A 13,645-nucleotide genomic window follows, 5' to 3' on the forward strand; every position below is an offset into this window, starting at 1 on the left:
TTAAATGGTACTGATTTAAAGCTAGCTATGTAGAGAATACAAATGTATCCATAAAAAGAAATAATACTTTAAGTGGTAAAGTATATTTCATAACAAACTGTCTTGGGCAGTATAGTCTATTAATAGATATACCTTGCTACATGAAATGGGCTAAATTTTATATTAAAGGTTTTATATTTTATATTATATCTTTTAAAATATTTACATCCATTTGCATAATAGCTCAATATATATCTTTAAATATATATATACATATGTAAATATATATCATTGCATTTAGTATAATGGAATATGTATTTTATGATATAATGAAAAGCTTTATATAGTATAAACTTCAGGTGCTGAGGGAATTTCTATAAGTCAAATTCCATATGTTTAGTAGTATAATTTATTAGTATGTGGCTTTTAAAGGTGGGAAGGTGTTTTTATAACTTAGAGTCATGATGATCAGATATTTTTTTTTTCTATTTCTTCCATTTTATTTATTTTTTCAGCGTAACAGTATTCATTCTTTTTGCACAACACCCAGTGCTCCATGCAAAACGTGCCCTCCCCATTACCCACCACCTGTTCCCCCAACCTCCCACCCCTGACCCTTCAAAACCCTCAGGTTGCCCCAACCTCCCACCCCTGACCCTTCAAAACCCTCAGGTTGTTTTTCAGAGTCCATAGTCTCTTATGGTTCACCTCCCCTCCCCAATGTCCATAGCCCGCTCCCCCTCTCCCAATCCCACCTCCCCCCAGGAACCCCCAGTTTGTTTTGTGAGATTAAGAGTCATTTATGGTTTGTCTCCTATCATATGATCTCCCTGATATGAGGACATGGAGAAGCAACATGGGGGGGTAGGATCAGATATTTTACATTACTAAAAAAAGGAGAAAAAAAGAAAAGATAACAAGATTTCTTTTTCTAGCTTGGATGTGAAGAATTACCTCATAGGGTAATATATTAATCAAAAAGTACAAAGAGGCCTGTTATTTGCAGCCATTGAAGTTTAGCACTAGCTTCTTCTCCCACAGATACTTCAAAGGCCCTGGGAAAGGCTCTAAGCCTATGGTCAATGAACATTGTCATTGAAAGACCATTTAAGATTTGCTCCTACTGCAATATATTTGAAATGTCCTCAAATTAATGTTCATCTGTGAGGAAAACAAAACAAAACAAAAATAAAAACAAATAAAAAACCCAAGACAAACTAAATTAAAACCAAAAACTTGCAGTGGTTTATACTAACTTAAAAAGAAACCTATAAATTTATATGGAACATTAAAATTATTTGAGAAGCTACAATATATTTTTCTAACTATCAATTAAAAAACAAACAACTCCCCCCAAAAACAAAATAACAAAAAAAAACCCCAAAAAACAAACTGCACCACATTTGCTAGAGAAGAGCCTAAATTACCATTAAATTGCCTCCATAAAAAAATGCAGAAAGAGTGAATATTAGATATCAAAAAGAATAATGATAGAGAGTAGTGTGAGGGGAAGTTAACTCATAAAATATTCCCCCCCCACATTTTATAGATTTCATAGTGTTTCACATTTTTAAAATGTGCAGTTTATTAGAATTTTTCCCTTATAATATAATATAATATAATAATCTAATCAAATTGCATTTTCATACCAATTTTCTTTGTTAAAATTGATATTTTCTTTTCTTAAAATTATTCTAAATTTGTATAGCTACAGGTCCCACAATTTCGCTGGATCCCATTTAGATCAATGCAATTTGAAGTAACCTTGATCTAAATTTTCTTTTAGCCCAGTCCTTGAGATACAAAACTTATATTTAGGAAGAATATCAATTATCCATTGGAATTTCATGCTGGATATAGTATAGAAGTGTTCACATGACCAGATCTCCTGTAGTAAACTAAATTACCAATTCTTCTGCTCCCTTCTATGCCTTTTCTTTCTATTTAACCTAGAGATTAGAATGACAACCCTCTACAACTTGGCAATGCCATATTCCAGATCCAACTGACCATATAAATATGTGAGCCAAAGCTGGAGAAGTTATAATAATTTTTTTTTTTTTTTTTTTTTTTTTGGCGGGCATCCAAAGAATCACTGCTGGAGAAAGTAGTAGATATGCCTGCCCATCCTTGGGCATTTGGATGGATCCATTATGCTAACAATTACTTTTTTGATGTATCAGTTATATCTTTGAGGACATAGTTTGTGGGTATTCATTTTAGTATCTTAAGCAAACCAGTTCAGAAAATGATACCAAATAAAATAAAAATGAACCATTGTGTTTTGATGAGTAGATGGAAAAAATGGGAAGGGGAAGTAGACAGGGCAATTTTAGAGTTTGGATGTATTCAAGATCAGTTTTGGAAATTGCCTCTCCTACAGAAATTAAAGTAGAACTCCTTTTTGCAGGTGTAATATAAAATTACCATTCCTCAGATACATACATTTTAGTCCAGCACAGTTAAATCTTAGTCTGTGTTTTTTTCCTTAACTTAATATCTGATCTTCTCTCTTAACTTATTTTTTATATGACAATTATACTGTGATTAGGACAAAATAGTCTTCCTTTTCTTAAATTTATTTTCATTTTTTTCATCAATACTTTCTATCTTCTATATATTTTATGTTTTTATTCTCTTCTAGGGAATGAGAGGAATCATGAACTATCCTGATAATGCATGAACTCTTTTACTTAGCTTTTCTAGAGAAGCTCAGGAATAATTGCTCAGAATGAATATACAGATATTAACTCAGTCATGTTAGCAGAACTTTACTAAATGCCTCGTCTGTGACAGTCCCAAGGGCTAGCATACATACATTCATATACATTGTGAAACCAAACAGAAGTAGTCATGTAGAGATAAGCAATTTAAAAGAAGGTACACAAATGGATTTATCTTTATAAATTTTGATATTCTTCAAAGATAAGAAGCAGGTTAACGTAAGAGGAACAATAAAGGTGACTTACTTTCGAATCATGAATAGGAGTCACATAATATATATTTTTAATTTTTAGAAATAAAATACTTATTTTTAGAGGATTTATTGCAGAGTGTAAGAAAACTAGAAATAAGGTATCAGAAGAAAAGAAGAGAATAGTAACTCTGGACACACCCATCTCTGAATGGAAGGTAGAGAGGAAGGAACCTTTAAATATGGATATTAAATCATTTTAAAGTCTTGCCTAAAACTATATTTTCATCACACATATCTTATGCCCATGCTTCAATTGATCCCACTTTTCTTCAACCATAGTATATGTATCAGTTATATTACTATGTAACAAATAATCTCAACAATTAGAAATTTAAATAGTATTTATTATCTCACATTTTCTATGAGTCAGAAATCTAAATATGGCTTACTTGGGTAACTCTGGCTTAGCGTTTCTCACAAGGTTGCTATCAAGGTATTGTCCAAAACTAAGGTCTCAACTGAAGCATAGACTGAGGGAAGATCCACCCCAAACTTACAAGATTGTTGGAAGTCTTCAATTCCTTGCTGACTATTGGCTGGAGGCCTATCTTTCTTAGGTCCTTATTTGTTGATCACCCAGTAGAGCATCTCACAGTACAGTGGCTGGCTTCTGTCAGAGTGAGAGAAAAAGAAGACAAGTAGGAAAGAAACCAGACATTTTTGAAACCTAATCTCAGAAGTAACATCTCAGCTTCACTGTTTTCTATTTGTTAGAGACAAATTACTAGGTCCAGCCCACACTCGAGAGTCATGATTACTCAAGGTGTGAGTAACAGGAGATGGGAATGATTGGGGGGTCAGATTTAGAGGCTGCCCTACCATACCATGATAAACCTTTTTTGTTTTTGTTTTGTTTCGTTTTGTTTTTCCTAAATTGATAACTCATATTTTGTATAAAGAGTCTTCTCAGTTTGACTGCGACTCTCCTAGATTTAGCCCTAAAATCACATCCCGTGGAAACTTAAGTCCTGGGTTATTTGGGACAGTTGGGTAGTCTATGCATACTTTCAAACCTAGAATTCTATTCAGAGACTTCTACCTTATGCTATCTTAATAGCTTTTCTTTTTCCTATTAATGCAAACCTACTTAAACTCCATGACTCTACCTAAATATTTCTCTTCAGACAATCCTCTCTGGCTCTAATTCAAGGCTGCTGGTTCCTTTCGTTTTTTTTTTTTTTTTTTTAAAGATTTTATTTATTTTTTTGACAGATATCACAAGTAAGCAGAGAGGCAGACAGAGAGAAAGGAGGAAGCAGGCTCCCCACTGAGCAGAGAGCCCGATGCGGGGCTCGATCCTGACCTGAGCCGAAGGCAGAGGCTTCAACCCACTGAGCCACCCAGGCGCCCCTGCTGGTTCCTTTCCAACTCCAAAAAATGTTCTTGGAACACTATGTATGTACTCCTTTAGCTTTCTGCTGATCAAGACTTATGTCCTCCATCCTTAGAACGACCAAGGCTAGAACCTAGTGGGGAGCAGGGGGACAGCAAGGATTGTGGTTGATTAATTTTTGTGTTTATGGTGCCTAGTTCAGTGATTAGTAATTTTGCAGGTAAATTATACCCTTTCTACAAAAGAAAATATGATGTAAGAAAAGTGAAAAAAATGCCCAAATTTATTCAGCCAATAGATAAAGGAAAGAAAACCTGGAATTACACTGGTATCTACCAGATATTGATAATGAGTTATGTGGCAAGTTTATATTTAAAACTCTCCCATTGTAAACAATGACATATCTAAAATTTTGGATAGTAAATCATAAAAATGTCTGTATTTTTGATAGACACCAAGAAGCATAATAACTGAAGAATAATTAAAATAGTTTTGTTTTCTTTTTTCAGAAAATGCGAACAGCTCACGATGTTGCTATCACACTCCATCTTTGGAGAAGTCACACTTTCTAGGATGACATTAATAGAACATCTGGTATCTCTGCATAAGCAATGGTAGATTAGAAGTATACGTGCTTTGAGATTAAGTGAAATAGCGTTCAAAACTACATTATTTAGGGGCGCCTGGGTGGCTCATTGGGCTAAAGCCTCTGCCTTCAGCTCAGGTCATGGTCCCAGGGTCCTGGAATCGAGCCCCGCATCAGGCAGAGTCTCTGCTCGGCGGGGATCCTGCTTCCCCTTCTCTGTCTCTGCCTGCCTCTCTGCCCACTTGTGATCTGTCTGTCAAATTAATAAATAAAATCTTAAAAAAAAACTACATTATTTAATCCAAGGAACAAGAGCCAACTGGAATTTCACTTTTCTCCCAGGGTATCACATATTACTTGGATTTCTGAGCAGCCATTTACCTAGTTAATCCTACTGGGCCTGAAGTAGGGAGTATAACTTAAATGTAAGGATGAACATGATGCTTCAATTTTTATGAATAAATAACAATGGTTAAATAACATCAAAGCATCATGGCTGAAGAGAGGAGACAGTTTTCCAGGAGTGAGCAGACTTTGGAGAAAGGGCAATGGAGTTTCTGCCCTATTCTCCCCTCACTCCTCACCAATTAAACTTAATAATTCAGTAGTGTATTAAGAAAGGCAAAGGATTTGGAGGTGATTTAGAGGTTGGCTTTTTAATAAGGTTATATTGCCCTACTTATCCTACCATTAATTGGCCAGATCTGTAATACAAAATTTTGGTTGCCTATCCATGATTATATTGCTTTATTTTTGTTATTTGAATGCCAGTAAATAAAGAAAATTAATATTTATTAATTAATATTAATGCTGTGGAATAATTTTCCTTTTGTCAGGTAGAGCATTGGACATGTAATTTATATTGGAAAAATAAACTTCCAAGAAAGATTTTGTTCCCCAATTAAAAATAAAAAGAATTAGGTGAATAAAAAAAAAAAACACAACAGTTTTTGATATTGCTAAAAATCAAGGGTGTGATATTCAAAGAGTTGGCCACAATGTTCTAAATTATGAACAGGACCTCAATTATATATTGAGTGATAAAAAGTAGAAAAATAGGAAGGCTTGAAGCCATGAATTCTTCAATAAATCAAGTGAATTAGTGTCCAGAATCTAGATCTTAAATCCTGTAGGCTCTTCTGGATTGTTTTTTTTATGTTTTTAAGATTGCAAGTATTTGGAAATTCTGTTCTAACAGCTGAGTGCATCCTCACTGAGTAAAATAATTCTAAAGTTATCAGTGACGTATGTAGCAAAAAACCTTTGAATAAAATTGGAAGTGAGTTACTTATATAATTATATTTGCAAATACCAGTCAACTTAAAAAATGTTCAGACTCATTCATAATTTATTTAAAATATGAGCAAGTATATAATTTTTAATGACAAAAACAAAGCCACAATAGGTCAATTCTGAGAACAGAAATCTCCTTTCATCGTGAATAAACCAATAATCCATACATGCACACATGTACTTACATACATTATCTCTTTTATACATGTGTTTCTACTAACATTTTAGTGTAGTTAAAATATGATATAAATATTTAACAAATAGCAGAAGCTTATGGGCCTCTGAGTTTAGGTAAAGAACATTATTGGATGTTGTTTACATCAATGATTTTAGGTGATAATGGAGTAAGATTAGAGTAATTTTCTCTTTGTCATGTCATCAACAAAAAGAATGACACTTATCAAAACTATATTTATGTACATTTTTCCCCTAAATAGCCTCACTTTATCATGAGAAAGATCAACATAATAGGAAATCAAGACAGCACATTCACTCACTAATTTTCACTGTGGTTAATTGTTGAAACCATTAATGAGACCCCCTGTGCTTTTCGGGCTATCTCTAACTTGAACTTGTTCAGCAGATTTTGTCTGCATTAGTAGCCATGGCAACTTCAGGATAAATATTGAGTGCTGGCCTTCCAACTGTTAAAAACTGCTAAGTTCCTATAAGTCGATAGTGTATTTCCACAGAGACACGAGTGTGCAAGACAATAGAAACTTTCATCTGGTTCCAAGGAAAGAAGTTTATTATAAAATTAAATAGGAGATAAAGTGCAAATATTAAGAAAAGTTTTTTTTTTTCTCCCCTGAGGTGGTAGAACAAATGGCAAATTTCATGTCAATTATGTAAAGCTTTTATGTAAAGGGATTATTATCACAGTTACATGCTTAGATGCCTTTGAGGGACTATTGAAAAAAGGGTGGAAAAATAGGGTAGTTCAAAACCAGTATGATCTCAAAAATGTTATTGCCCTGTTAGGAGCATATTTATGATATATGGTTTTGTGAAATGTCCTCTTAATTGAAAGAAAAAGACAGTATGTACAAACCTTTTCAAGTTATATGCTTGTTACTGGAAAATTATTGACCACTCCTTAGATCATGCTGATACACAGCAGACCACCTTGTGTTGACTCAGAGTTACACATCTGTGAAATCTAATTGTATGTTGTCGAGATTTTAGGTAGGCAGGATGCTGTGCTCATATCACATATATTAATAGAGCCCTTTGATTTTTAGAATACTCAACTGTGTATCATTAAAGACTGTTAAATGTAAGCCCTATGGTGTATTGCCTTTTTGACAGATGACCACAATAGTATCTCCTATCCTACATGTCTTCTAACGATGTAACTTTGACATTCCTCCCAAGTGTCTCCTTGGACCACATAGGCTATCACAACTGCCTTTGGTGACAAGTAAAATTGATATAATTTCTGAGGCTAGGTCATTAAAGTAGAGTAGACTTTTCTTGCCCTTTTGAGACACCTGTTTTTGGAAATCAACTGTGGCCATCTTGTAAAGAAGCCAAAATGAGCATACATGAAGAAATCACTTGGAGAGAATTCATTTAAGCTGACAGTCCAGTAGAGCTTCTACTGCCTGCAATCATCGATTGCCAGATATGTGAATTAGAATGTTTTCAGATGAGCCCAGCCATTATCCGTTAAGTTCAGTCTGACTTAGTGTTTTTCCAAGAGGCAAAAATTTATCAATGAGTAATTTGATTCAAGCTCTGTGCTTGAATTTCTAAGCCTCAGAGCTCCAAGCACAATGAAATGACCAGTCTGTGCTTTAAAATCGGCATAGATTCTTATGCAACATTAGTAACTAGAATAAGCACCACCTACTTCTGTCCTTATTTGTACCGACTAAACCTTCAAATTGTACATTCCTAGTTATGTTTTCTAAATTGAGCAAGTAATATTTTCATAAGCTCAAACCCGTCTTTATTCAGGAGAAGATTGTTAGATGTTATTTTCACTCAAAAGTACTGTCAATTGAATTTCAACAGAGAAGCACCTAATAAATATAAAAGTTTTCAATAAATGCATAAGTATAATTTGCCTCTGTCAGAAGTTGAAAGGAATTTGGGATGTCTGGCTGGCATAGTCAGTTAAACTCAAGTCATGATCACAGGGTCTGGTTTAGGCTCAGGTTTTGACCTCAGGGTCATGAAATTGAGCCCCACTGGGTTCTGCTCCCCGCATGGTGTCTGCTTGGTATTCTCTCTCTCTCTCTCCCTCAGCACATCCCCCACCCCTTACACTCTTTCTCTCTAAAATAAATAAATCTTTAAAAAAAAAGTTGAAAAGAATTTATCAGTTGACTATGTAGATTAGAGAAACTGATTTCAACATTATCAGTAGTCATTTTCTTTTCTCCACATAAAATATTAAGAAAAATTTCCTTTTGTAAGAGACACATGTGACTCAGAAAATGTCAGTAATTTATTGGAAATTTGACGTTTAAAACCAGGCTCTCTATCAGGCTTCGTTGTGCATTCAAATCAGAGGTAATATGTTGACAAACATCTGGAAAAAGAGAAAGAGAGACATGGGAAGGGTAGGAGATAGGGAGAGAGAGGGAGACAGAGACTGTGGTGTTATTTTTTTTAATGGATTTTATTTCTGGTTCTAGTCTCCTTGGAGGTGCAACTACATTATCTTGATACCTCTATATCCCTGCAAAGTCCAGTTGAATCTGAAGTTACCTGAAAATAATGTATCAGTCATAATGGTTTTGACCACAGGTTATAGTATCGGTCCCGTTGACTAAAACAAACAGGAAACATGTAATCTTCCATACAAAGACATTTAGAGACAGAGTCCTCCAGCAGCTCAGCTATAGAGAAACTAGAATCTTTCCATACTCTGATATGCCAGTCAAGCTTAAGTTTTATTTTATGGTTGGTCTCTCTTGTGGTTATAAGAGGACTACAAAGTGTGTATTAAGTCTACATATTTCTTCATTCAGTGCAAATAACACCATCTCTTTCTGTGTTCTTTCCCTAATTCTTTTTTTTTTTCCTTTCAACCTGATCTTCAGAGGCCTTTAATTCTTAATTTTCCCAATACTTGAATGTTAATGAGCTCTGCTAGAAAAAGAACGTTCTTCTCTGGCAGCACAGAATCAGTGATTGGGTTTCATCATTTCTTTTTCTCGCATGTTTCTACACATGAAGGGGAGCCATAATCAGATGTTAGAATAATTTGAATTTTGTAGTATTTTCAGAAGACATAGTTACAGTCAGTTTTTGTTTTGTTTTTTGTTTTGTTTTGTTTTGTTTTTTTAATATTTTATTAATTTGACAGAGAGAAATCACAACTAGGCAGAGAGGCAGCCAGAGAGAGAGGAGGAAGCAGGCTCCCTGCGGAGCAGAGAGCCCGATGTGGGGCTCCATCCCAGGACCCTGGGATCATGACCTGAGCCGAAGGCAGAGGCTTTAACCCACTGAGCCACCCAGGCGCCCCCAGTTTTTGTTTTAAATACTGTTTCTTTTCCTCAGTTTCACTTCATTTTTCCTCTTAGGTTGTTCAAGGTCTGTAGTTTATCAGTAATAAAAGTATAAGTAGGTAATATTCTATAGAAATCATTCATTAATAAAAATATTCATTTATTCTAAAGCACACACTATTTTTAACTGAATAGGCGATGGTTTATGTCAAATATAAATGACTGACTCATAAGGAAATTACATAGAAACAGAAAACAAATCACTCCAAATAGCATTACCAAAATTTAAACACTATGAATGTGTGTTGCTTTTCAGATTTTATTTAAAATTTCTGTTCTAACCCTACTCACACCAAATTGTAAGATATTCAGCACTAGTTTGTCTTATATTTCTGATTCTCATGGACTTATGCACTAAGAAATTTTTCTATGCTTTTTAATATATTTTAAATATTACTATAATATATGTAAAATATTAAAAGAATAAATGTAATTTTACCATTTTCTATTCTTTTATTTTTTCAGTTATTTCTTATCCTTTTAGTGTTAAAGTACTACTGTTATATAGTGATTAACCCCCTTGCATAAGTTAATATCCACATTTTAATTATAATTGTATTTTTAAATTTATTTTTATAAGTGAAGTAATTGGAACAAATAATATATGATTTTTTAAGCTTTGTCACACAGATTAGCATAATTATTAAAATTTAATTTAAAAAATTTCCTGGGCCACTGGTAATATATATGAAATGACTGCATACTAGATTTTACATGTTTATCTTTTTTTTTCCATCAGTTTACATAGTCCTAATAAATATTTGTGACATCAGTTACTGGAAATTGCAGAGCACTTTGTAGCCTATAGAATACAATGTAGCTTTTAGCACTTTATTATTTCTTTACATTTCATCTATAACATGGATGCATAATTCTTCAGGAAAAGCACAAAAATTTTGTTTTGTTTTTTTGTAAGTAGAGGCTATTTACATAAAACCAGTAATCATAAGATCTCTTTACCATTTAAAAAAAAAAAAAAGCAAAGCAACTCACAGCAAGTTTTATAATGGAAGGCTAATCCCATGAAATCTACTTTGTGTAATGCAATCTTGAAAATTACAGAGATATCCTTTAATTTGTGAAATTCAGATGGAGAAACCATGCTGAATTTTTAGACATCATAGAAAGATATTTCTAATCAATGATAAGTGTTCTAAAATAAAACCTAGCCATTTAAATATTTTTTGTTGTTTGTATAAAATTTATTTTGGAAAAAAAAATGGCAATTAATAGGAACAGTTGACTCACCAAGTTCTCATGGAATATTGGATATGTATTCCTCAAGAGAGTACATTTAAGTCAGTATAAATGTCACAATATGGTTTTTAAGAACATTTGTTTGGTGTGTGTTTATAATTTTAATTTAAAAATAGTGATTTAAGCCAGTTGAAAGAGAAAGTTAAATTCAAGTCAATCAGTATTTTTCCTCTGTTCACCCCAAATAGTAAAACATATTCTCTTCAATATTTTCCCACAGGAAATAAAACAAAACAAAACACTTTATAATCCTGAAGTCTCAAGTAACCAACTTACTGATTTTGGTTGAGTCAGCACAAAATTCTTCATAATAAAACATCAGGGTGTTTACAAATACTTCTAATATATGTTTTTGCTTTCAAAGTTTTTGTAGGCATGGGGTAAAAATTCTCTCTGGGGGAAACGTGGGACCATGTATTATAGCCACAGAGAGAATTTTTTATTCCTTCCTATCTAAAAGTATTGATTAGAAGCTTGAATTACAGAACCTCACTCTTCAAAAGTATACCCATGATTTTTTTGAAGTTTTGTTTCAAGGTATATTTTGGAAAGGACCTACAAATCTGTGTGTGTTATTGAAAATACTACATTTGCTTCTTGCTAAAGTATTCTGCCTATCTCTCCTCATTGTTAGAGTCCTACCTTAACTAAGATTTTCTTGATCACATTTCATCCATGCAAGCAACACCTTATCTTTTCTTGAAATTCCTTTTATAAACATCTTCAAGGAAATCCTGAAATGTCCCCACGCAAAAGGTATAGACTTAATTATATAAATATAGACGATAATTGATTAATCGTGGCCAGTATAGAAAGGACCCTTCTGAAGTAAAGAAATCTGTTTATGAAAAAAGCAAAAGGAGTTTTATTGCCTCTCTGCAGCTAGGAAGAATACCACACAGAAGATTCTGAGCAGAAATCTTGTTGGGAAAAGTGGGTACAAAGATTTAATTGGTACTGGAGGTTCTTATGGTGGGATATCTGAGTTGAGCCCTCTTATTGGCTTCTTCTCATGGGAGGAGAGATTCCTCTCTCCTAATAAAGAATAAAGCATATGTGAGTCACCAGACTTTCCTCACTCATTATGACGTAAGAGATGAGTATATTTGTTCACGTCCTTGGATACTATCTTAGGAAATAATTGAGAAAAAAGAAATGTGGTTTTGTAATAATGTATCTTAGATCACTCATTCTCACTGTATTTAGAAACCTTGGTAATTTTTAAAAGTTATTTCTGAAGCCACCTTATTTTATAGTAGATAAGTAAAAGGGACATAGTTTTATCTTTAATTCTTTGAAAATCCCACGTATGCATAACACAGAAACTATGTTAGATAGGACTTATAATAATAGTGGGTACTTACAAAGCACTTTTTGAGTACAGGGCTCTGTTTTATGCATTTTACAAAGATTAATTGTTTTAATTCTACACTGACCCTGTAAGAAGGTATTATTTGAGTCACATTTTACAGATGAGGAAACTGAGGCACAGGGAGTTTGAAAAACTTGACCACATTCACCGTATGCTAAGTTCCTGTGCAGGCTGCAAACCCGTTCAGTCTAATTCCAGAATATATGGCCCATAAAAACATAGTAAGTAAGGAAAACAAAGAGAGGGAGAAAGAAACACATCATAAATTAAGGTCAGGAAGAAAGGCACAGTTTCAAAAGTGAAGAGCTCTTGAGTGCAGACTTAATGAGGAACTTGGGTATATTAGAGTGAAGAGAAAAATGCTGGTTGTTGATAAAGGTTTTCATCGATATTTAAAGAGAGATGAAGAAAGCAGTTTTCAAGACTTTATTCTGTGTGCTATACATAAGCTTTCACCTTGGCTTTTGGAAAAGACTTTGGTAAAAATTTAAATTGATCTCATTACTTTTGGTTTTGGAATTGTATTTCTTTCAATTAAAATGATTTGGTGGAGGGACATAAGATTTTCTAAACTTGTTAAGGACCATGATGATGACAACTATGATAAGGATGGCTGGACAGTTTCACCAACTTCGTGAATCCATACTTAGTGGTAGACATGTTTGAACGTTAGTGGTAGACCGAAAAAAAACAAAACGAAACAAAGGTTAGCCCTGTGTGTTTGTTTTGTTTAAAAAATGGTTTAAATCCTATAGTAATATCTACCGATAGCTTTCTTATCCCTTCTCTGTAGATCTAACACATGTTATGAGAGATCAAGCAAAGCAGTGATCACTTCCGTTGTTACTTCCCCGGTACACAATTTATATTCCAATAATGTGGGGCTTGTAGTTCCCCAGTTCCCTGTACTGTTTGTTTACTTTCATCGGTACTTACAATGATGTTTCTCTTCTGTTTGGAATGCCTTTTAAATGTCATCTCCAGCATACTTCCTTTTCTTATCTCCTCTGCCCCAGCTCAAACCCCACACACTTTCTAGAATGCATTAAATGCCTAGTTCCGTACATAAGCCTTTTTCACAGCATTTGTCCTAGCACGCTGACGTTTTCTGTATGTGTGTGTGACTTTCTACCCTACTGAACTCAAGAGCTTAGAGGGTGAATACTGTCTTATTCACATGTGTAAATTCAGCTCAGGTCCAGTGCCTGCCATTTAGTGGGCACTCATTATAAATTTGATAAACTCAACTAATCTGATCACAGAGTCATGAACCTGAAAATCAACAAACACATGTCTCTCAGTGGCCTCAAAACACATAAATGTGACATAA

This window comes from Meles meles, chromosome 14 (genome assembly GCF_922984935.1).
Source record: "Meles meles chromosome 14, mMelMel3.1 paternal haplotype, whole genome shotgun sequence".
NCBI classification, from domain to species: domain Eukaryota; kingdom Metazoa; phylum Chordata; class Mammalia; order Carnivora; family Mustelidae; genus Meles; species Meles meles.